The sequence below is a fragment of the Mobula hypostoma genome, chromosome 16 (assembly GCF_963921235.1).
Source record: "Mobula hypostoma chromosome 16, sMobHyp1.1, whole genome shotgun sequence".
Lineage (NCBI taxonomy): Eukaryota > Metazoa > Chordata > Chondrichthyes > Myliobatiformes > Myliobatidae > Mobula > Mobula hypostoma.
In genome coordinates, this window is record NC_086112.1 from 15,632,606 (window position 1) to 15,659,050 (window position 26,445).

At 43.5% G+C, this 26,445-nt stretch overlaps 1 pseudogene; it reads right to left on the reverse strand.

Annotated features, from left to right (window-relative positions):
• Positions 1 to 2,332: 2,332 nt before the first annotated feature.
• Positions 2,333 to 26,445, reverse strand: part of LOC134357622 (leucyl-cystinyl aminopeptidase-like) — a 90,505-nt pseudogene continuing 66,392 nt past the window's right edge.

Genomic DNA, 26,445 nt, shown 5'->3' on the forward strand with positions numbered 1-26,445 from the left:
TGGCAGTAATTAATACTTATTTTGGGTGTGTTGTTTGGAAGGTCGAGCCATTTGAAAATGACATGCAACTGAAAAGAATCAATATGAGGGCATTGTAATTGTAGAAATCTTCCTGTTACCTTTGCAACAGACATAAATTGCTGGAGGAACGTAGCAAGCTAGGCAGCATCTATGGAAAAGAGTGAACAGTCGATGTATCTGGCCGAGACCCTTCAACAGCACTCATGAAATGTCCTGATGAAGGGTCTCGGCCCGAAGTGTCGACTGTTTACTCTTTTCCATAGACACTGCCAGGTCTGCTGAGTCCCTCCAGCACTTTGTGTGTGTTGCTTACATTTCCAGCAGCTGCTGAATTTCTCATCTTTGTCCTGTTATCTTTATTTTTACTAAGTTCCTCCTTATATGTTCATAATACATAAAAATGTGCTGTAATCTTGGGTTGGAAAGTCTTTCTCTCTGTCTCTCCTTCTTTCCCCCTCCCCCAACCCTTTTCTCTGTTTTTCTCGCTCTCTCTCTCTTCCCTCCCTCTCTCTTCGCTCTCCCCCATTCGCTTTCCCTCTTCAGTGACTCCAGAGTCAGCTTCTTTGTGAGTGTTTTTATATCAAATGAAAGGACTACTTTATCGCTACCTGCTGTGTCTCTACAGTGACTTTGTTCATGTTATAACACTATTATTCCCATTTTATCAAAATCCAAAAATAATTTGTGGGATGCTCATTCCCTTTGTTTTTAAAAAAAATAAATTATCTGGCTTTGGCCTGCATTTAACTCACATATGTGTAGGTTAAACCTTTCTTTAGTTTCATCACTAAAGAAAAAATGCTCACCGAATTTTTAAAAAATGAATAGTGTTGGTCAACACACAAATTAATCGTGCTAATTGTTATTCTGTGCATTAATTATTTGTGATTATTCCATAAAATCCTACAATGTTTTCCAGTTATTTATTGAACATGTGATTCTAGGCATTACTTGCAATTAATCTGACAAACTGGTTAATATTCTGAGCATTTCCTAATTTATTTAGTAAATGAGTTAAATACCTGACATTAATAAGTACATTAACATTAGAAATTGCTGCATTTTTGCAAACTCTTTTAAATTAGCCTCACGGTTCAAACGTCACTCTGCAAATTCCTGTTATTTTTGGACCTGCATTTCATTCTTTGACACAGGATTATCATCTGTTAAAATATTTATTGCAACACATACTGATTTACAAGAATGTCTATTTGAAAAATGTTACATTCTGATTGGTCTGGTACAATTCACAAACATTAATTGTAATTAAACATATCTGTCAATTACCCCCCCCCCCCCGTCCATGTTGTCAGTGAGATGTTGCACTGATTCAGTTGCCTAATTCTGATGTGATTACAAAACTCAGATTATCACAGAATCTTCGATAAACAGAACTTTGTAAACAGAGATAGGCATTGTTTCATGATATACAAGACCATAATGCCATAAGACATGGGAGAAGAAATTAGGCCATTTGTTAATAACAATGTACATTCAATAGCAACTTGTTGGGACAGGAAATGAAAAACAACTGAAAGCAGACAAAAGCTAAGGACAATAGTTTATGATGATACTTCAGTGAAATTCATAACTTATTGCATCACATAAAAATATTTTTTCAAAATAAATAATTTTGGGGATCACAATCACTGACTTCTGTCTGTCAAATCAGTAGTCCTGATAAGGATACAGTAGCTGAAGATGTATGGATTCACAGAGCTGATATATAGTGATACACAGAGTACACCACACTATATAATAATTATGCTTTGCATAAGGAGTCTCTCTCCACTCCACAGTAGGTGTCTTTGTTAGGCAGAGAGGCAGTGACAACGTGAAGCACAAAACAATGTCTGATTAAGTCAAAATTGCAAAAAAAGAACCCTTTATTGAAAAGCAAAATGGTAAAATATGCTAAAGTACCAAAACAGAATGTTCTGCCATTAATTGCTGGAGAACACATTTAATCAACTTTTCCACTCAAACTAAATGGCTAAAACCAGTAACTCAAAGATTTTGTTTTGCTTATTAAAATGGTTTGTTTTGTAAAATACCTTCACCCATTACCGAAGAACTGCAGGATTTGTCTCCAGCTCCCTGCAAGTACAATTCATATCCCATAACAGAACAAACCCAAGATCACCCTAAATCACTCTGAACTGACATCAGCTGTCTCCAATTGTACAAACTGGCATTGCAAATGACAATTGATCCCATTTCGATTTACACAACTGAAATTTAGCATCACTTTGCATTTAAGTCTATTAAATTTACTGAACATCAATTTACTGAAAATAGAAAAACAATTCTATTACTTTCTCAGAGTTTCCAAGTTTGCCTCCATCCATTGAATATTCAACCGAATTTTATCCAGTACCTTTTGGGCCAACCAATGTGACCTTTTGTCTGTCATTGAATCAAAGAATGCTTGGACCTGTAATTAAAAATAAAACCATGTTTGTTAAATATATTTATGCAAATATTATTCCATATCTGTACTCTAACCTCCAATATTATTTTCATATAATTGCTGTATGTTGCATCTTGGTTACATGCTGCACCCTGATCAACACACCACAGCAAATGTGCAGTGTAAATGTACAGTGGATTCCGATTAATTGAGAGCATCCGGTCTAGTAAATTTTGTCCCAATTCAGCAGCTGCCCCAGTCAGCTGAAGAAGTTTCCTGGTAATAGTGAACATGGTTTTAAAAAAAAGACAAACCACTATTCAACTGTGTAATAAATTACATACACCCTATCCTCGTTATATGCGTCTTCAGACAATGCGGATTCACAGTTATGCGAGGAACTTATTTCTACCAACGTCTCGTTATATGCGTCCAAACTCACAGTCATGTGAGGAGCACCGCCTTCCTGCAAATACGAGTCACGTACGCGCACCTCACAGTCTCACTGTTGGGACGAGAAGTACCGCTTTCCTGCAAATACAAGTCACGTACGCGCACCTCACAATTTCACTCCCGCCACTCTCGCATTGGTTTTGGCAAGGTGTGGATGCGCGATCTTAAACTTCTGTTGGTTTTAGCTACGGTGCAGTGATTTTGCGCTTGAAATATTTAACTATGCCTCCTAAGCGTCCGATGTCACGTCCTGGGCCATCAGCTGAGCGGCAGAGAACTACTTTAACACTTGAAAAAAAGTTGGAAATTTTAAACAGTGTGGCATCAGCTGAAGGTAACACAGCTCTGGGACGCTACTGCCGGGAACAGAATCCTGTCTTTAAAGTTCTTTTGTTGCTTGACAATGTGCCAGCCCATCCTAAACATTTGGACAACATTCATCCTAACATAATAGTGCGTTTCCTGCCGCTTAACACAACATCGCTGATTCAACCACTCGAGCAAGGTGTAAAATCCACATTCAAGGAGTACTTATTTTTTTTAACCACAAACTATCTCTCAGATGCTGCAAGCAACAGACGATTTTGAAAATCCCGGGAGTTTACCAACGGTGAGGGAATGGTGGAAGTTGGAACACTTGGCACAAATGGCGATGGACGTGGACCCACGTTTCGAACGGAGTCAGCATTTCAGTCGTTCCCTGCCGTCAACCCTCCTTCCCTACAAGCAAATTTAAAACAAAATGCTGCCAAACAAACAACCCTCACCACCTTATTCAAATCGGTAACGCCTTCTGCTGCTGGCAGTTCTAGGAGTTCTGTGAGTCTTCCTTCACCCCTTGCTGTGCCTGATATGATCCTGACGACCACAACAATCCATCTTATGTATGTAAAGCTGCCTGACACCACAACAACCACTTATCTCCCGGAGCGAACACACCTGCCACTGTTGGTGAGTACTGTACACCCCCAGATGTTAACTTTCTATGATTTATTATATTGAATATTACCTTAAATTAATGAAATATAATACAAATGTTGTCTTGTAGTACTGCTTTTGTGTTGTATTGGTATGAAAATGTGAATAAATTACAGATAAAACATATTTAGGAAGCTCTCTGGAACGCATCCCTATTTTTTCCATTTAAATAATTATGCACATTATGCAATTTCACATTATGCGTCAACTTCGAGGAACGTATCCCCCGCATATAACGAGGATAGGGTGTATTTAAATGTAGTACAGAACAAATTAGAACACTACCAATATAGTTACAGTATTACAAAACTGTGTATTAATTCCTAACAGTTATCAATGGAAGAATTCTCCCCGTCTCTGCTGTCGTGTTCCTTTGATTGACTGTAAATGAACAAAACCAACACAGACACCTAGTGCAGATAATGGGCTGCCAGCGTTGCCTTCCTGCTTAAAGGGGTGCCATAATCCAACAAAAACTCTTGGCAACATTACCAAAAATCACTTTTTTTTGAATCAGCATCCGTCAACTCAAATGATAACAAAACACAAGCAGATGCAACTGATGCTGTTTTTTAAACCGTTTACTCTAAGCATGGTATCGTGTCTATCGGCCACACAAGTGCATGTGACTGATGGTAGTTAGAAAATGGCTGGCAACAGTCTCCTGTCCCAATTTAGTGGTACAGTGTCCCAAATAAATTAAGGAAATCCTGGCTATTTTCTCGATGACTTTTTGTTCTTAAGAGTTGTCCCGAATAAGCAGCTGCCCCAATTAACTGATAGGCAAATGGCAAATAAACTTGATCCTTGATAAGAACAAAAATAGAAAAAAGGAACAATTCCTGAATAGACTGAAGTGTTCAAAATTTTCTTTTAGTGGCTGTAAATCACTTGTTTGCTTCAGTTCCTACCATTTTAATTCGAAATACTGCAGAATTCAGTTTGGAAGCACGAGGCCTGGATGAGAAAGCATGCCTTACGAGGATAGGCTGAGTGAGCTGGGGCTTTTCTCTTTGGAGAGGAGGATTAGAGGTGACTTGATGGAGGTGAACAAGGTGTTAGACTGAGTGGACAGCCAGAGACACCTTTCCGGGGGCAGAAATGGGTAATAAAAGGGAGTTTACCTTTAAGGCTTTGGGAGGAAATTACAGGGTGAATGTCAGAGACAGGTTTTCTTTACTCAGAGTGGTGGGTGTGTGTAACACGTCATCAGTGTTGGTGATAGAGGCCGATACATTAGGGACTTTTAAGAGACTCCTAGATCTGTCACGGTCCTGATCGGTTATTCCCTGGGTCCCTTTAAGAAGAAGAAGAAGAATATCTTTATTGTCATTGTTGTGGAGCAATGAAACACAGTTTAGCAGCTCAACATTTTGCAGCATGACAAAGAATATATACATAAAATAAACTCTAAAACCTGAGGAGTGCAGTCCAAAATTAATAATATATGGATGGGGGGTAGGACTATTGCACACCTGCCATTCCTGGAAGTGTGATGCATTTAGCTGCCGCCGTCTTAGGAGGGGGGCAGGAGAAGGGAAGGTGGTGTTATACATTTCACTGCTTGTGGGTAGAAGCTGTTAAGGAGTCTCTTGTTTTCGTCCTTAATGCTCTGTATCTGTTCCCAGAAGGTAGAGGGGAAAACAGGTGATGTCCAGGATGAGTGGGATCCTTTGAAATACAAGTAGCCTTCTTTTGAAGTCTGCCAGTATAAATTTACTTTGTGTCATGATCAGGACTGTCTGTTGTCTCCTTGTTTTCCTTAATTCATTGTGTCCCTGTGTTTCTTGAGCTCTGTAATTAAAGGCACTTGAGTCTCAGCTGAATGAGCAGTATTTAGTGTCGGGCTTACAGCTACTTGGTGTGAGATTGTCGTCGGATGTCACTGAAATAAGTGTGAGCAAGTCACCCTGCCTGAATGTACCCCACGACTCTGCCTTTGTGCCTGTGTCCTGCACTTGGGTTCATCCTCAGCCTCGTCCTTGCAACAGAACGAATTGGCCAAGAATGAACCCAGCGGACACGGACCCCGTGCAACAGGCCCTTGTCAGCCAGGGCTACCTACTGGGCACCCACGACAACTGCTCAGAGAGGTCACGGAAAACCTCCGTGCGCTGTCCACGAATGTGATGATGGTCAGTGAGCAGGTTGACCAGGTATCCGCTTTCCTTACTCTGTCCTTTCCAAGAACCCCAGCTGTCCAAACCGCCCCTCGAATCGGCAACACAATCCCCTCGAGAGCCATACGTACCCAAACCGGAAGCCTACGCTGGGGACCTAGGGCAGTGCCGGGCCATCTTATTACAATGTTCTTTGGTCTTTGAGCAACAGCCACATACGCACACCTCGGACAGATCAAAGATTGCATGCGTTACGAGGGGATGCCTTGGCATGGGCCACTGCGATCTGGGACAACCGAACAGAGGTCTGTTCCTCCTTCCCCTGCTTCATCTCCGAAATGAGGAAGGTCTTTCAACGGCCCATTCGCGGTAAGGACGCCGCTAAGCACTCGCTAACTCTCTGTCAGGATTCGCGAAGCGTGGCAGAATACTCCATCGAGTTCCAAACATTAGCGGCCGACTCTGGGTGGAATGACGAGGCACTACAAGAAGTGTTCTGACAGGGTCTCTCAGATAAGGTAAAAGATGAACAGGCAGCGAAGGATGCCTGGACACTCTGATCTCTCTAGCCACCAGGCTTGATAATCGACTTCAAGAGCGTCTGAGAGAAAAGACCAGTCGGCCCGCTCCTCGGGTCAGCCCAAGTCCCACCTTACCATCCTCAGCCAGCCTGCCTTCCCCAGCCGTTCCAAGTATAGCTCCTGCTCCAACTGTCCCCACTACCCTGGGGGTGGAACCGATGCAGCTGGGACGGAACCGTCTCTCCCGTGCCGAATGGCTTCGGAGGCAGAGAGCTGGGGATTGTTACTACTGCAGCCAGCCGGGACATTTCCGGGATACCTGTCCTCTGCGACCAAAAGGGAGGGCTCATCAGTAGAAAGGGGGACCCTGGTGAGCTGAATGACACTCCCTTCAGTCCCCCAGACCCGGATGCAGATCCCGGCCACCGTGAATTATCAACAACAGTCCCTGTCCCTATCCGCCTTGGTGGATTCCGGTGCCGAGGGAAATCTTCTGGACGAGGACATAGCCTCCCGGGCCGGGATGCCTCGATAGCCGTTAAGTACCCCTCTAAAGGCCTGGTCACTGGATTGAAAATTGCTGGCTCAGCTTACCCACTGTACACCACCCCTGACCTTGATTCTGTCCAGAAACTTCGAGAGGCGGTACGATTTAATCTCATCCATTCTCCTCAAGCCCCTGTAGTTCTAGAATATCCCTGGCTTAACCACCAGAACCCCGACATCGACTGGTCTACCGGGAGGATAGCCAGCTGGCGCCCGTTTTGCCACGCCACCTGTCTGCGGTCAGCTACATCCCCTAGGGAGGCTACCGTGACCTCGCTTCTCTTGGAACCCTTCGATTTGTCCGGAGTCCCCGCAGAATAACATGACCTGGGACAGGTATTCAGCAAACAATGGGCTCTTTCCCTGCCTCCACACCACCCGTATGATTGCGCTATCGACCTTCAACCCGGGGCCTCATCACTCACCAGTTATCTTTATAACTTATCCCAACCGGAGAGAGAGGCTATGGAGAAATACATTAGTGAGTCGCTCACGGCAGGCATTATTCGACCTTCATCCTCCCCGGTGGGCGCCGGTTTCTTCTTTGTAGAGAAGAAGGATGGGTCGCTTCGTCCCTGTATGGATTACCGAGGCCTGAACAATATAACAGTTAAAAATAAGTACCCACTACCCCTCATTAACTCGGCATTTGAACCACTTCAGGAAGCCACCATCTTCTCAAAGTTGGACCTTCGTAGTGCCTACCATTTAGTCAGGATGAGGGAGGGAGATGAGTGGAAGACGGCCTTTAATATACCTTTGGGTTACTTCGAATACTTGGTCATGCCGTTTGGCCTCACCAATGCCTCTGCCGTTTTTCAAGCCCTAATCAATGAAGTACTGAGGGACTCTATTAATCGCTTTGTGTTTGTCTACCTAGATAATATTGTAATATTTTCTAGCAGCCCTCAGAAACACATTCATCATGTCCATCTAGTCCTCCAGAGACTGTGGGAGAACAAGTTATTTGTGAAAGTGGAGAAATGTGAGTTCCACGTCCCTTCGGTCAGCTTCCTGGGCTACATCATCGAGAGCGGGCAGGTGAGAGCAGATCCCAGGAAGATCTGGGCGGTAGGAGAATGGCCCAGACCCATGACATGCAAGCAACTTCAGCGGTTTTTGGGGTTTGCAAACTTTTATCGCCGAATGATCAGGGATTACAGTCGGGTGGCGGCGCCCCTTACCCGACTTGCCTCGCCTACCACACCTTTTTGTCGGGTCTTCAAGGCATATTCGGTGTTCACCGACCTGAAGAGGCGGTTCAAACCGCTCCCATCCTGGTCCAACCGGACCCCTCCCGCCAATTCATTGTTGAGGTTGACGCCTCCGACTCCAGGGTAGGAGCAACGATCAAGTCTGAACAAAAAGCTTCATCCGTGCCTTCTTTTCTCGCTGACTGTTGTCCGCCGAATGGAATTATGACGTGGGGAATTGGGAACTGCTGGCGGTCAAGCTAGCATTGGAAGAGTGGAGGCACTGGCTGGAGGGGGTAGAACACCTGTTTATTGTTTGGGCTGATCATAAGAACCTGGGATATATACAGAACGCCAAACATTTGAACTCCCACCAGGCCAGTTGGGTATTATTTTTTAGACTGTTCAAGTTTTCCCTCACATACCGTCTAGGGTCCAGGAATGGGAAGCCGGACGCGCTCTCCCGCCAATACAACTCCAAGGAGGACACTTCCAGCCCAGAGACTATCCTCCCACCATCCAGTGTGGTGGCAACCCTCACTTGGGAGATTGAGTCCGTAGTAAAGGAAGCCCAACGGGATGACCCTGACCCCGGCAGTGGACCCACCGATCACCTTTTTGTGCCTGATTCCATCAGATCTCAGGTTCTCCGGTGGGGGTACACATCTCGGTTTGCCTGCCACCCCGGGAGTGATCGGACACTGGCTCTCCTGAAAAGACACTTTTGGTGGCCTTCCATGGAGGCAGATACCTGTTCCTATGTCTCTGCATATTCGTCTATGCCCATGGAAAAGCCTCCCATCGGCCACCTGCGGGATTACCTCATCCCCTACCTGTCCCTGGTCATCCTTGGTCGCACATCGCCCTAGATTTCGTTTCTGGTCTACCCCCTTCACACAGAAACACCACCATACTCACCGTGGTAGACCGGTTCTCCAAGACGGTGCACTTTGTAGCCCTCTCTAAACTCCCTCCTGCTCAGGAAACCGCAGACCTTCTCATCCGCCACATCTTCCACCTCCACGGAATTCCCGCGAACATCGTATCCGATCGAGGTCCCCAATTCATCTCGCAGGTATGGAAGGCCTTCTGTCAAGCCTTAGATGCCTCAGTCAGCCTGTCATCCGGCTTCCACCCACAGACGAACGCGCAAATGGAACGGGTCAACCTGGACTTGGAGGTGACACTACGTTGTATTACAACCTGTCTGCCTGGAGTGACCACCTCGCATGGGTTGAGTACGCCCACAACTCTCTGGTTAGTACTGCCATCGGAAGGTCTCCCTTCCAGTGCTCCCTTGGATACCAACCCCGCTGTTCCCCATGCAAGAAGAGGAGATTGCGGTACCGTCTGTTCAGGCCCATATCGATCAGTGCTGCAAGGTTTGGGAGGACCCACGCATGGCCCTGCTCAGATCAGCCGATCGCAACCGGAGGATTGCCAATCGACACTGGACTCCTGCGCATGAGTATTGACCTGGGCAGAAGGTGTGGCTCTCATCCAAAGACATCCCTCTCAAAAACGAGCCTAAGAAACTCATCCCTCGCTTCCTGGGACCCTTCGAGGTCGAAAGTATCATCAACCCCATAGCAGTCCGACTTAAACTACGAAGATCTATGCACATCCACCCTACTTTTCGTGTTTCCCAATTAAAACCACTTTCCGTCAGCTCCTTGTGTCCTCCAACCGAAACCCCTCCACCTGCCTGGATCATCGACAACCATCCGGCATACACCGTCCGGCAGCTACTAGATGTGTGCCGTCGGGGCAGGGGCCTCCAATACCTGGTCAACTGGGAAGGGTACGGCCCAGAGGAGCGTTCCTGGGTTCCCTGCTCCTTCATCCTGGACCCCTCCCTCATCCAAGACTTCCATCGGGATCATCCAGACAAGCCTGGAGGTTTGCCTGGAGGCTCCCGTTGTCGGGGGGGGGCGGGGTAATATCGAGGTCCCATCTGGCAATTTCCCCATCTTGCTATTACCTCATCAATTAGGCCTCAATCCCCTCGTCTGATTTCCAATCATTCCCAGTTCCACTAATTACAAAGATTTTTAATTACAACACACCTGGTTCCTATTAGCGAACGTAGGATAAAACTCAGGCAGCACAGCCATGCTTTGTGTTCGCTGGTTGACTCTAGTGTGAGTAAGCCTCATTTCCTGATTTCTTGGGACTGTCAGTTCTAAGCTCCACATCATTTCCTGGATACTCTATGTAAACTTTGTCTCCGTGTAAAGATTCTCCTGGATACTGGCTCCCCGTTCACGGCTGTGCTAACACCCCATGACTCTGCCTCTGCGCCTGTGTCCTGCACTTGGGTTTGTCCTCGGCCACGTCCTTGCAACAGTACCCATCTGCCAGATCCTTGCCCACTCACTCAACCCATCTATATCTCTCTGCAGACTCTCTGTATCTTCTGCACAATTTACTTTCCGCTCAATTTAGTATCATCAGCAAACTTAGATACACTACACTCGGCCCCTCTTACAGATCGTTATTGTATATCGTAAACAATTGTGGGCCTAGCACCGACCCCAGTGGCACACCACTCACCACCGTTTGCCAACCAGAGTAACACCCATGTATCCCAACTCTCTGCTTGCTATGAGAAAACCAATCCTCTATTCATGCCAATACATCACCCCCAACTCTATGCATCTTATTGTTTACAGTTCTCTGATATTAGATGTACCTATTGAAACCTATTATGCAGCACCTTATCGATCACCTTCTGGAAATCCAAGTAACTAATATCCATATGTTCCCCTCTATTCACTGTGCTCAATATATCCTCAAAAAACTCCATTAACTTTGTCAGACAGGACCTGTCTTTGCTGAATCCATGTTACATCTGCCTGATGGATCCATTTGTTTCCAGATGCCTCTCTGCTTCTCCTTTAATGATAACTTGGAGCATTTTCCCAACTATAGATGTTAAACTAACTGGCCGACTGTGACATGCCTTTTGCCCACATCCTGTTTTGAACAGTGTCATGACATTCACCGATTTCCAATCTGCAGGGACCTACCCATTGTCCCGAGAATTTTGGTGAATTATCACCAAAGCCTCTAGGATAACTTTTCCCATTTCTTTCAGTCCCTGGGATGTATTCCATCAGGACCAGGGGACAAATCTGTCTTCAGGCCCACAAGTTGAATTTGAATTGACTTTATTTCTTACATCCTTCACATACATGAGGAGTAAAAATCTTTACGTTACATCTCCATCTAAATGCACAATGTGCAATTTATAATACATGTATTTATGATAATTAGTATGTACAACAGGACAGACAATATAGCATAGAAATACAATTGTATTGGTGTGAATTAACCAGTCTGAAGGCCTGGTGGAAGAAGCTGTCCCGGAGCCTGTTGGTCCTGGCTTTTATGCTGTGGTACCATTTCCCGGATGGTAGCAGCTGGAACAGTTTATGGTTGGGGTGACTTGGGTCCCCAATAATCCTTGGGGCCCCTTTTACATACCAGTCTCTGCAAATGTCCTGAATAGAGGGAAGTTCACATCTACAGATGTGCTGGGCTGTCCGCACCACTCTCAGCAGAGTCCTGCAATTGAGGGAGGTACAGTTCCCATACCAGGCAGTGATGCAGCCAGTCAGGATGCTCTCAATTGTGCTCCTGGAGAAAGTCCTTAGGATTCGGAGACTTAGGCCAAGCTTCTTCAACTGTCTGAGGTGGAAGGGGCGCCGTTGTGCTTTATTCTCCACCCGGATGGTATGTACAGACCATGTGAGATCCTCGGTGATGTGAATACCGAGGAACTTAAAGCTTTTCACCCTGTCAACCCCTGATCCATTGATGACAATAGGGGTTAGTCTGTCTCCATTCCTCCTGTAGCCCACAACCAGCTCCTTTGTTTCAGTGACCTTGAGGTAGAGGTTGCTTTGCTGACACCATTGTGTCAGGGTGATGACTTCTTCTCTGTAGGCTGCATCATATTATTTGAGGTGAGGCCAATCAATGTAGTATCGTCAGCAAATTTAATTAGCAGATTGGAGCTGTGGGTGGCGAGTCATGGGTATACAGAGAGTAAGGAGGGGCTTAGGACACAGCCCTGAGGGGTTCCTGTGTTGAGGGTCAGAGGTGAGGGAGCCCACTCTTACTACCTGCTGGCGATCTGACAGGAAGTCCAGGATCCAGCTGCACAAGGCAGAGTGAGGGTCGAGGACTCTGAGCTTCCTGTCAAGCCTGAAGGGAATTATGGTGTTGAATGTTGAACTGTAGCCCAGGAACAACGTTCTCACATTAGCATCCTTCTTCTCCAGATGTGTAAGGAGGGTGTGTGGAGCTGTGGCTATTGTGTCATCTGTCGATCGGTTGTGTCGGTAGGCGAATTGTGGGGGTTCCAGTGTGGGTGGCAGCAAGCTGCAGGTGTAATCCTTGACCAGCCTCTCAAAGCATTTGCTTATTGTTGAGGTGAGTGAGACAGGACACCAGTCGTTCAGACATGCTCAGCACTACCTCTTTAGTGATGGCTGTGGTACCGAGGTCCTGATTTGGCCTGCACCCGATTTCTCATGAATACCCATGAATGGACAAGTGAAAAAGTTGCATGAGAATCCAAGAAGGCATTTGCCTGGAGCACTGAGTCAGAGATGGAGGAAAATAGGAGGAAAGGAATATGCTTTTGACACAGAGACTTTGGCATACCATTCTCATCTTATAATCCTCCATCAAATGTTCTAGATTGGCAATAAAGATTGTTTTGTTTAATATTTATTCCCACCGACTCCTGATTCATTGTTACAATAAGGTTTTAAAGTCCTGACTATTCTACATGGCATGAGAAGGTATTTCTTTGTAATATGCTTGGCATGAAATTCTAATTAATATTTAAAACATATTGGCTTGAAGGTAAGACGTGAAGGACAGTGTTTGAAAGCTGTTTCTCAGAATGGAGATATACCACAGTGGTCAGTGTTAGGGACCCTTGGTAATCGTCATATGGAGTTACTACACCTACTCAAAAGCATTCCCAATAAATATATTATGTGTCCGAAAGATTAAAATGTGTATTAAGGTTTTCACAATCAGACATCACTAACCTCAAACAGATGGCTCTTTGTTGAGAATTTTGATGTTGTTTGAATGACGATTCTCTGAATAGCAAATGATCCAAAATGAAACCTAATAACAGAGTTTGAAAATGTAAATATTTTGGTGCAATGAACTTTATATTATGCCCAGATGAAATAAAGTAATTTAAACTTGTATATATATTGACAATACCTTGCAAACATCATAGGCACATGTACAGTATAATTAGGGTGAGCGTTTTGTGAAGGTGTAGAGACACCCAGACCTGAGACACCAGGCAAAATAATTGGATTCCAAACAATTAGTTGATGCATCATTACAAACTGTCTCTCTGGTGCTTCCTGCTCCCTCCCATCTCTCTTTTCCTAACCATGATTCTCCTCACCTTGCTCCCTTCCCACTCTCAGCCTGTAATAGAAACCCATATCAGAATCCGGTCTATCATCACTCACATAGGTCATGAAACTTGGTCTGCTGGCAGTAGTACAGTGTAATACATAAAATTATTGCAGTGCTATGCAATGAGTTGAGGCACCCTACCTTCATATACGTGCACAGTACAGTCTGTGTGTGTGTGTGTATATATATATATATATACACACACATACATACATGGATTTGTGAAAGGAAAATCATGTCTGATGGATCTCATAGAATTTTTTGAGGATGTAACTAGTAGAGTGGATAGGGGAGAACCAGTGGATGTGGTATATTTGGATTTTCAAAAGGCTTTTAACAAGGTCCCACACAGGAGATTAGTGTGCAGACTTAAAGCACACGGTATTGGGGTATGGTATTGATGTGGATAGAGAATTGGTTGGCAGACAGGAAGCAAAGAGTGGGAATAAACAGGACCTTTTCAGAATGGCAGGCAGTGACTAGTGGGGTACCGCAAGGCTCAGTGCTGGGACCCCAGTTGTTTACAATATATATTAATGACTTAAATGAGGGAATTAAATGCAGCATCTCCAAGTTTGCGGATGACACGAAGCTGGGCGGCAGTGTTAGCTGTGAGGAGGATGCTAAGAGGATGCAGGGTGACTTGGATAGGTTAGGTGAGTGGGCAAATTCATGGCAGATGCAATTTAATGTGGATAAATGTGAGGTTATCCACCTTGGTGGCAAAAACAGGAAAACAGATTATTATCTGAATGGTGGCCAATTAGGAAAAGGGGAGGTGCAACGAGACCTGGGTGTCATTGTACACCAGTCATTGAAAGTTGGCATGCAGGTACAGCAGGCGGTGAAAAAGGCGAATGGTATGCTGGCATTCATTGCAAGAGGATTCGAGTACAGGAGCAGGGAGGTACTAGTGCAGTTGTACAAGGTCTTGGTGAGACCACACCTGGAGTATTGTGTGCAGTTTTGGTCCCCTAATCTGAGGAAAGACATTCTTGCCATAGAGGGAGTACAAAGAAGGTTCACCAGATTGAATCCTGGGATGGCAGGACTTTCATATGATGAAAGACTGGATGAACTAGGCTTATACTCTCTGAAATTTAGAAGATTGAGGGGGGATCTTATTGAAACGTATAAAATTCTAAAGGGAGTGGACAGGCTAGATGTAGGAAGATTGTTCCCGATGTTGGGGAAGTCCAGAACAAGGGGTCACAGTTTAAGGATAAGGGGGAAGCCTTTTAGGACCGAGATGAGGAAAAACTTCTTCACAGAGAGTGGTGAATCTGTGGAATTCTCTGCCACTGGAAACAGTTGAGGCCAGTTCATTGGCTATATTTAAGAGGGAGTTAGATAAGGCCCTTGTGGCTAAAGGGATCAGGGGGTATGGAGAGAAGGCAGGTACAGGGTTCTGAGTTGAATGATCAGCCATGATCATACTGAATAGTGGTGCAGGCTCGAAGGGCTGAATGGCCTACTCCTGCACCTATTTTCTATGTTTCTATACGCATACAGAAAACCAGAATATATGTATTAATAATAAACAAAAAAAAATCTCCATTAAGTACCTACTTCTTAATCAGGGCCTCCCAATTTTCCTGAACAAAATCCCAAGCTACAAGACATCCGACCAGGCTTCTGCAGGAGACTCCTAGGAGAAAAGGTAATTCTTGTATCCTTACGGTGTCATGATTCAAGCTATTGTACATCAACCTAAGAAATTAAAAAAAGATAACCCATTCAATATCAGCAAAGTGAAACTTAAGAAGTATTCATCCGGAGGTAACGAGCAAGAGAAAATCTGCAGACGCTGGAAATCCAGGCAACACACGCAATATGCTGGAGTAACTCAGCAGGCCAGGCAGCATCTATGAAAAAAAGTAAACAGTCGATGTTTTGGGCCAAGACCTTTCATCAGGCTAGCAGAGGGAAGGAGCACCTTACACCTCCTTCAGAAGAGACACATCTCCACCCTGTTGCCCAGTTTAAATATGCAGCAGGCAATATACACCACCATTTATGAAGAAACTCTAAATATTCTGATTTAAATCGACACCATTCGCAAGTGGCAGAGGAAACTTCCCAAGGCATTTACTGTGTAGCATTTAACCACATTTTCATGAACAAAAATACAGCTTGGCATCTTGAAAATGAAAATGAGGAATTCTCAACAACCTTTTACGTCACTTTCCTTTAGTGTTCAAGATCTATTGAAATAGGATGGTTAACATCATTACAACATTACCAGAGTGCCTGGACAATGTCAAGGAAAATGTTGTCACATTTTTGGAGGTAATAGATTCATTAACATCATAATAAGTACAAATCATTTGTCAGAATTGAAGCACATTGCATTCAATTCCGGTCACCCCATAAGAGGAAGTACGTGGAAGATTTGGAGAAGGTATAGAAGAGGTTTATCTGGATACTGCTTGGATTAGAGGGCATATGGTTCAAATGAGAGGTTGGACAAACTTGGGTTTATTTATTTTAGGTAATGATACTGTGTGGAGCGTGGAGCAGGCTCAGCTAGCCAGCAACATCACAATCCTGGTTAGCCCTCACCTAGTCATAGGACAATTTTATGGTTACAAATTAACGGTACTTCTTTGGACTGTAAGAGGCAACTGGAGGACTCGGAGAAAACCCACATATTCCACGGTGAGGATGAACAGAAACTCCTTATAGAATGATGCTGGAACTGAACTCTGAACTCCAAAACACCCCAACTGTAATAGTGTTAGGCTAACTGCTACACTACCTTGCCTCCGTTTTCTTTGGAGTAGTGCAAGTTGAAGGGACACCTGATACAACTCTATAAGGTCATGTCAGGCTTAGACAGAGAAGGCAGCTGGAATCCTTCTCCCTAGAGTGGTCAGTATCTGGAATGCACTGCCAAGGGTGGTAGTGGAAGCAAATGTGAAAGAGCCTCTGAGACTGACACATAAATATGCAGAGAAGGGCACAAAACAGACACTGTGTTGGCAGAGGGAATAGCTTAGTTAATCCTTTAATTAGTTAGGTCTTGAATTAATGGCCCATTTCGGTGCTGTACTGTTATATGTTTTATTTCATAAATGATGAGCATTTCTAATGGAACAGATTGGAAAAGGGAAAATAAGTGCACTGATTCCATGTGAACATCTCATGAGATCAATAAACTATTACTCAGATTGAAAGTCAATGATTGAAAGTCAAAGAGCAGAGGCTCAGCTTTGTTGGTTTTTGCCATAGCTCTAAGTGTATTCATTCGATCCATACCTGATTGCAAATGATTACCTATCCAGCGCATGAACATCCAGCCCTCATCAGTACGGGCTCCAACACTGAAAATGGTCCTGGCTAGATCTGATGGTAACCTGCAAATTAAAGAAACTCAACTGAGTCAGATATTTTAGAAAGGGTGGAGTAGGGAGAAAGTGGAAAGGATATCAGTACTGGAAATAAAAGGATATTAAATAGAGACAGTTTAGAAACAAAGAAATTATAGAAATGAAATGTGGTATGAATATCTATTCTGCACTAATTGTGGATTGTTCTTTCAAAGAATGTATCTTAACTTAAGCTTCAAAATAATGGAACCAACCTGGTACCAAAACAAAATGTGTGCAATATACCATACAAATACTTTCATTTCTCACTTCATATTCCATTATATTTCATGAAAATACCATGAGGAATTTGAGGAGCTTTCCTATGTCACCAAAGACTCCAGCAAATCAGTTCAGGTAACAGTTAAATGATTACATCACCATCTGGTGATGGTGCTAAACAGCAACTCCTTCGCTTGCATCTTTGGAAACAGCTTTATTTCTATCTTTCATATCTCTTTTTTTCCCTTTCAAGGTTCTTTTGAAGACCCTGACCTGGAGTTACACTCTGACTTCAGTTCTTTGCAAGAATGGGACCTGTTCAGGGCCTCACAATGGACCGCATTTCGATATGCCAAGGATGCAGCCGAGAAGACTAGCCGGATTTTCATGGCTCTAGAGGCGGGCTGATTCAAAGCTGGTGCCGCCACTGACTGATGCATCGTGGGAGAACAAGGAAGATCGGAAGCAGTGGGCTTTCTGCTGGCTGTGTGCTCCAAGGCAAAGAGCCTGGAAAAAACGAGGCAACAGACTTTTAACACCATAAATCAGCCAATTGTTTTGTTCTGTCTCCCCTCTCGTTGTGAAACGGGGACACCACTTTTTCCCTTATTAGGGAGAGAGAGAAAGAGCCTGTGGTATTGTCAAATAACAGGTGAACAAATAGTCTTTGGGGTACTGCAAGTCTGTGTCTTTATCGATGTTTTGCTGCACATGGTGGGGGATGCTGATGGTTTTTTTGCAGGTGGGGAGGGGGTGTTGCCTTGTTGCTGCTTGTGTGTGGGAGGGGGCTAACTGGGGTGTGCTTTGGAGTTCTAACGTTTGACCCTATTCTGGCTGGCGCCAGTTACCAGCAGAGTTCTACACGGTTACGGCTGCTTTTTACGTTCTATGTCAATGATTTGGACTGTGGGATTAATGGATTTGTGGTGAAATTTGCTGATGATACAAAGGTAGGTGGAGGAGCAGGTAGTGTTGAGGAAACAGAAAGCCTGCAGAGAGACTTAGATAGTTTAGGGGAATGGGCAAAGAAGTGGCAAATGAAATACAATGTTGGAAAGTGTACAGTCATGCACTTTGGTGAAAGAAATAAACAGGCAGACTATCATTTTATTGAAGAGAGAGTTCAAAACGCTGAAATGCAAAGGGACTTGGGAGTCCTTTTGCAGTATACCCTAAATTAACCTCCAGGTTGAGTCAGTGGTGAAGAAGGCGAATGCAATGTTGGCATTTATTTCTAGAGGTATAGAATATAAGAGCAGGGATGTGATGTTGAGATTCTATAAGGCACTCGTGAGACCGCACTGGGAGTATTGTGTGCAGTTTTGGACTCCTTATTTTAGAAAGGATATACTGATATTGGAGAGGGTTCAGACAAGATTCACAAGAATAATTCCAGGGATGAAAGGTTTACCATATAAGGAGGTCTGGCAGCTCTTGATCAGGAGAATGGTGGGGATCTCATAGAATCATTCTGAATGTTATAAGGCCTGAACGGATTAATATGGCAAAGTTATTTTCCATGGTAGTCTAGGACAAGAGGGCACAACTTCAGGATTGAAGGACGTCCATTTAGAATAGAGATGTGGAGAAATTATTTTAGTCAGAGGGTGGTAAATCTGTGGAATTTGTTGCCATGATCGGCTGTGGAGGCCAAGTCATTGGGTGCATTTAAGGCAGAGATAGATAGGTTCTTGATTAGCCAGGGCATCAAAGGGTATGGGGAGAAGTGAGGGAGTTGGGATGACTGGAAGACTTGGATCAGCCCTTGATAGCAGACTCCATGGGCCAAATGGCCTACTTCTGCTCCTATATCTTATGGTCTTATGGACTGGTTTTAAGGCGCTAGTAACCCACCTTTGCTCTTTCTCCTGGTCAGTAGAAATGGTTCCACCAGGCTTAGTCTCTAAGGCACACGTGAAGTCTAGGGGCAGGACTTGGTTGTCAGGGACTGTTTCACGTGCATGGAAGCCTTTAATAAGTAGTGGGAGCTTGTCCCTATTACCCCCCCCCCCCCCCGGCTACAACACCTTTTAAACTATTCAATTGTATCTGTATGCAACTCAAATGTAACACTAAAATTCTACAAGTATGAACACATAGGAATTACTGGAGATACAAAATAGACCCTCATATGTAAAGCATGAAGGAAATGTCACTGAAGCTACTTACACACTGAAGTCTGAAGAATTCATCCACCTGCCAAACAGATCACTTGAATTCTGAACACAGGTATCATAATTCAAATCGCATGCTACAGAAAGTAGTAGGGAACGTAATTGTTTTTTCAGAAATGGAAGCATCGTTGCTCCAGGTTTGTTGGTCAATCAAGTGTCCAAAAATATCAAAAATATAATCCTGCAACACAGGCACATACAGTTTGGATGTGGTGAATAAAGTATATTCCAGCTTATCTGTGGCAGTTATCACATTTCAGAAACATTCCAATCTGTAGAAGTCGAGGGCTATGTGGGAAGGAAGGGTTAGATTGATCCTGAAGTAGGTGAAAAGAAAGGTACAACATGATGGGCTGAAGGGCCTGTAATGTGATGTGATGTTCTAAGTTCTGGTGGAAGATAATTATTCAAAAAGTTCCATTTACAGAGAATATGACTCCCGTGGGTTTTAGAGTTCATGTTCTTACCAGCATCAGCTTACACCCCATCAAGGACATCCTGTATCAATAGAAAGGTGGTAGAGAAAGGCCAGTATCATTATGAAGAATCCTGCCCACCCTGATCATGGATTGACTGCCCCACACCCGTCAGGGAGGAGGCTGTGTAGCATCCACTTCAGGACCAGCAGACTCAAAAGCATTTACCTTCCCCAAGCAGTAAGGCTGATTAACACCTCCGTCCACTAACCCACCGACACATTAGTTTCATAAAAGTAGCATTTGCAGAATTATATTTAGTGATGGAACTATGAGAATAAAGACAAAGACTTTTTATTTTTTCCTCAATTATATTAATCTCTGTTTCAGTTTGCTAGAGATTTATCAGCTGGGCAGTACATCATTTAGCTTTCGGCACATTGTTTGGAAATTCAATCAATCAAGTGTCCCATGCTATTGAATTGGGCTTGCTCCTGGAAAGGCTTTTGTTTCACATGCAGCACCAATATAAAATATACAAAGGAAAATGGGTGCATCCGGTGCTGGTGTGGTGCAGTTGGTGGTGGTTATGGAGGAGAGTCTAGAAGATAGAACAGTACAGTACAGTCAGTGCCCTCTGGTCCACAATGTTGTGCTGACCTTTAACCTATTCCAAGATCACTCGAGCTCTTCCTCCTACATAGACCTCCAATTCTGAAACATCCATGTGCCCAACTAAAAGTTTTATAAATTTCCCTAATAAATCTGCCACTACCGTTGCCCCAGCAGGATGTTCCATGCACCTACCATTCTCTGCTTAAAAAGCTTACTGCCAACATCCACGTGGGCCACCACAGTAGCATAGCAGTTCGTGCAATGCTATTACAGTTCAGGGCGCCAGAGTTGAACTCTAGCGCTCTCTGTAAGGAGTTTGTATGTTCTCCCATGATTACATGGGTTTCCTCCAGGTGCTCATGGTCCCTCCCACATTGCAAAGACACACCGGTTAGTAGGTTAGTTGGCCATTGTAAATTGCTGTGTGATTAGGCTAGGGTTAAACATACGTTGGGTAGTGTGGCTCATTGGGCCAGGAGGGTCTGTTCCACGCCATGTCACTAAATAGATTAATCACCCCCTGTATAATCGCCTCGGGGAGTCTTGGGGTGGAGAGCAGTTCCTGCACTGGATAGGGGGTGAACTGGGCTTGTTGATAAATGACAGGTGGTCATTGGGAAAGAGGCATGAGTTAGGATTGTCACCAGGGTGGGGGCAGCTCTCAAAGAAAGCCAATAAATAAACTGGATACCCATCACCAGTGGTGAACATGAACAGGGAGAGTCACTTAAAAACAACTTGTACCGTAAGAATGGGTGACAGGGTGGAGATAACATCTCTACCAAAGGAGGTGTTAGTTGCTCCTTCGCTCTGTCCCTATGCTACCTTGCAGGTCACCCTTATGCAAGGTGTAGCACCTGCTGAACCACCCCAAGCACCCCCATCCCCATCTTTAGGTCATGTGAAGTCATGAGAGCAGGTGGTAGATGTTCGAATGAGCAGCTGGCGCACATCACATGTCTTGGCTAGGCGGCCACTGACACCAGGCAGACAGGCTCTGAAGAATATTGATAAATGTTGGGGTCACTGTCAGAAGAAAGCAATGGTAACCCACTTCTGAAGAAAAGTTTGAAGAACAATCATGATGGCCACGTAATATGACATAGCACCTAATGGTGGTAATGATGACTGTCAGAACAAACAGTGCTAATAAAACCTGGTTGGATCGTATGCACAAACAAGAGACATGCTTCGAGTCAACTTGACTCATCTACTCTCAGCAATGTTTTGAAGGACCCTTGCTCCATCATTCTCTCAATGCAGAAATATAATCAGAATCAGGTGTGATATCACTGGCAAATATCATGAAATTTGTTGTTTTATGGCAGCAATACATAATAAAAATTATAAATTAAAATAGAAAATATTAAAAAATAAATTAAATTAGTGCAACATAATCAAATAATTCTTGCAAAAACAGAGCAAAAGATATAGAGGTCATGATGCATAGACAAACAACTTGTTATATTGTTGAATTTCTGGTGAACATCTCCATAAACTTGGGGCAGCATGGTAGTGAAGTGGTTAGCATAATGATATTACAGTATCAGTGACCCAGATTCAGTTCCTCCACAGTCTGTGAGGAGTTTGTACATTCTCTCCATTACCACTGGATTTCTTCTGGGTGGTTCTGTTTCCACCCACATTCCAAAGATGTACGTGCTGGTAGGTTCATTGGTCACATGGATGTAATTGGACAGCGTGACTTGTTACCTTGAGGTATTGCTAAATATAAATCTAAACCAGAACAAATTAATTCTCCTCTAGAAATGTTGGTTTTCACATGTTTTGGAAAATAGTGCAGAACTGATGGAATTTTGGGCAAGTATCGATCACAGTTGATGGATATATGTCACAGGTTGAAATGCTAATTTTTAAAAAAATGCATGAACCCAAAACACTACCTTGCTAATCCTCTTCCACACTTTTTGTTTTGTCATTTGTATTTTTTAATACACTGAACCAAACTGCTGCCAGAAAACAACAACACACTTTATTAGATACACCTGTACACCTCATTAAAGGAAAGATCTGATCAACCAGCATAGAAGCATTTAGACATGGGCAAGAGATTCAGTTGTGTAGATGGGGAAGAAATGTGATCTGAGTGACTTTATACCGTGGAGTGACTTGAATGTTTAGAGAATCTCAGAAACTGTTCATCTTCTGGGATTTTCATGCAAAATTGTCCCTAGAGTTTATGGAGAATGGTGCCCAAAAAAAGAAATCCAGTGAGCAGCGGTTCTGTGGGTGAAAACACCTTATTAATGAGAGAGGTCAGAGGGGACTGAGCAAATTGGTTCAAGTTAACAGGAAGGCATCAATAACTCAAATAACCATGGGTTACAACAGTAGTGTACAGATGAGCATCTCTGAATGCACTCAACATCAAAACTGAATTGGATGGACTACAGCAGCAGAAGACCACAAAGGTATACACATATACAAATGTACAGTATTATTTGTCTCCACTGAGTGAAAATAATATTTATGTCTTGCACTGTACTGCTGCCACAAAACAACACATTTCATGATCAGTGATAGTAAACCTGATTCTGATGTTACTTCAGGGATATGTTAAATTAACAAGATCACGAAGGTAAAAAAACAGATACCTTTATCCGATTAGAGATTGTGAGCTCCCCTCTGTTTTGCAGAAGTATGTAGATATTGTAGAGCTGACACAGGGTCTCGTTTATTGGCATAGTGCTAGTTTCCTGCTTCAAATAGCTGGTCAACTTCAGCACCTTCTTGATTGACATTTTCCCTACACTAAAGGATAACAAAACACATAAATCTCTACAATTTGGAATTTTTTAAATTGCATTGTGGCAGGTCGGGATTTTATTCATGGGAATGTAGGAGACTGGAGGGTAATCTTACAGGTGTATAAAACCATGAGGGGCAAAGACAGGGTGAATGCACACAGTCTTTCACTTTTCCCCAGGGAAAGGGAATCAAGAACTAGAGGGGAAAGGTTTAAGATGAGAAGCAAAGATTTAAAAGAGAGCCAAGAGGCAACTTCCTCATGCAGATGGCAGTGGATTCATGTACAACAAGCTGACAGAGAGAGTGGTTGAGGCTGATACAACAACAACATTTAAAAGATATTTGGACAGGTATGGATAGGAAGGATGTACAGCTGGGGTCCACAGACAGGAAAAATGTTGGGAAACACTGATTTACAGGGATAAGGGCTGGACAGGGACAAATGCGTCTCGGATCTTGTGACATTAATCCAGAGGGGCTTCAACAGTCCTGAATGAGATATAAAACTTTGTCAATATGGCCATTTTATGAAATGTTACAAGAACAAAGAAAAAAAGACAAAGTAAAAATCATGGTTGCCTGATACTCAGACTTGAGATAAAGGGGCATTCCATTGTTAACAATTGATCTTAAAATTATCTGATTCACCTCCTACAGAAAAACCCAGAAGTTTTTAGTAAATAAAATATCATCTATTTCCAGAAAAGTTACTGAATAATTACACTAATGTAGGTGATTATCTTAAAACTATAAGCAAACAGAGTAAAGTTACTTGAAAAATAACAATTCTACACCCTGATCCAACATGTGATTTGCTCAGACGGACATCTCGGTTGGCACGGAATAGTTGGGTTGAAGGGTCTGTTCATGTTGTTCTTTCAGCATATCCATCGTAACTTCAGGTATTTGAATTTTTTCAGTTATGTGTGTGCATTCCTTTTCTTCACTGATCCAGCTTACTTCTTGATTGTGTGTCACCCTGTCTGACCATATATTAGACCAAAAGTTCATTATCTTTGTGTTTGTTGGTAATTCCGTGCGAGGGTTGGTGACATTTTGGTGCATTGACTTTTGTATAATGTCCTACATCAACCTTTTACATTGTTTCTGAACAGATAATTCTGTTTTCTTCATCTGGTGCCTTTCATGTATCTATTTAGTCTGGTTTCATATCCACCAAACTTTTGTTTAAATGCATCGATGATCTCTACAGTGCTTTTGTTAGGCTGATAGTATCTTCAATGGACCTTATATTTCCCCAGCATTTCATAGAACATAGAAACATAGAATAGTACAGCACAGTACAGGCCCTTCGGCCCACAATGTTGTGCCAACCGTGCCTCCCATATAACCCGCCACCTTAAATTCCTCCATATACCTGTCTAGTAGTATCTTAAATTTCACTAGTGTATCTGCCACCACCACTGACTCAGGCAGTGCATTCTACGCACCAACCACTCTCTGAGTAAAAAACCTTCCTCTAATATCCCCCTTGAACTCCCCACCCCTTACCTTAAAGCCATGTCCTCTTGTATTGAGCAGCGGTGCCCTGGGGAAGAGGCGTTGGCTGTCCATTCTATCTATTCCTCTTAATATCTTGTACATCTCTATGATGTCTCCTCTCATCCTCCTTCTCTCCAAAGAGTAAAACCCTAGCTCCCTTAATCTCTGATCATAATCCATACTCTCTAAACCAGGCAGCATCCTGGGAAATCTCCTCTGTACCCTTTCCAATGCTTCCACATCCTTCCGATAGTGAGGCGACCAGAACTGGACACAGTATTCCCAAGTGTTTTATAGAGCTGCATCATTACCTCGCAACTCTTAAACTCTGTCCCTCGACTTATGAAAGCTAACACCCCATAAGCTTTCTTAACTACCCCATCTACCTGTGAGGTGACTTTCAGGGATCTGTGGACATGTACCCCCAGATCCCTCTGCTCCTCCACACTACCAAGTATCGTGCCTTTCTCTTAACTTAGCTTTTCTCTTAACTCTCTTGCTTGGGTTGTCCAGTTTATACTCCATTAGCTGTGCTATTTCTGCTCTTAAGGTTTCAATGTTTTTTAATCTCTTCTGCCATTTCAGTGTTCTCATTTCATTACTCAGCTTTGAGTCTATTAATGAGTGCCTCTGTTTTGGAGCCATTGCACTGCACTGTTATTAATGCTAACAGTATGTTATTGTGTGCAGTTCTTCAAATGTCTCAAGTTTTCCTAAATGTTTCGAGTTTGAGAGTATTAACAATTTTTGCAAACTTTTATGTTTTGGTCCAAAGTATCGTTTTGTTGGCAGAGCATTCCACAGATTTACTATTCTCTGGCTAAAAAAGTACCTCCTTACCTCTGTTCTAAAAGGTCGCCTCTCAACTTTGAGGCTGTGCCCTCTAGTTCTGGCTACCCCCAGCATAGGAAACATTCTCTCCATCTTCACCCTGTCCAGTCCTTTCAACATTCGGTAGGTATCAATGAGATTCCCCCGCATTCTTCTAAATTCCAGTGGGAGAAGCACAAAGCTGCCAAATGTTCCTCACATATTAACCCCTTCATTCCTAGAGTTGTTTTTGTGAAACTCCTCTGGACTGTCTCCAATACAACACATCCTTTCCGAGATATGGGGCCCAAAACTGTTGACCGTACTCCAAGTGCAGCCTGACTAGTGTCTTATAAAGCCTCAGCATTATCTCCTTGCTTTTATATTCTATTCTCCTTGAAGTAAATGCCAATATTGTATTTGCCTATTTTACCACAGACTCAACCTGTAAATTAACCTTCTGGGAGTCTTGTACAGGGTCTCCTAAGTCCTTTTGCACCTCTGATGTTTGAACCTTCTTCCCATTTAGATAATAGTCCACACTACTGTTCCTTTTATCAAAATGCATTATCATACATTTCCTAACACTGTATTCCATCTGCCATCTTTTGGCCCATTCTTTCAATTTGTCTAAGTCCTGCTGCAATCACATTGCTTCCTCAGCACTACCTACCCCTCCGCCTATCTTCATATCATCTGCAAACTTTGCCACAAAACCATTAATTTGATTATCCACACCATTGACAAACAATATGAAATGTAGCTGTCCCAATACTGACCGCTGAGGAACACCATTAGTTATCGGCAGCCAACCAGAAAAGCCCCTTTTATTCCTATTCGCTGCTTCCTACCTGTCAGCCATTCCTCTA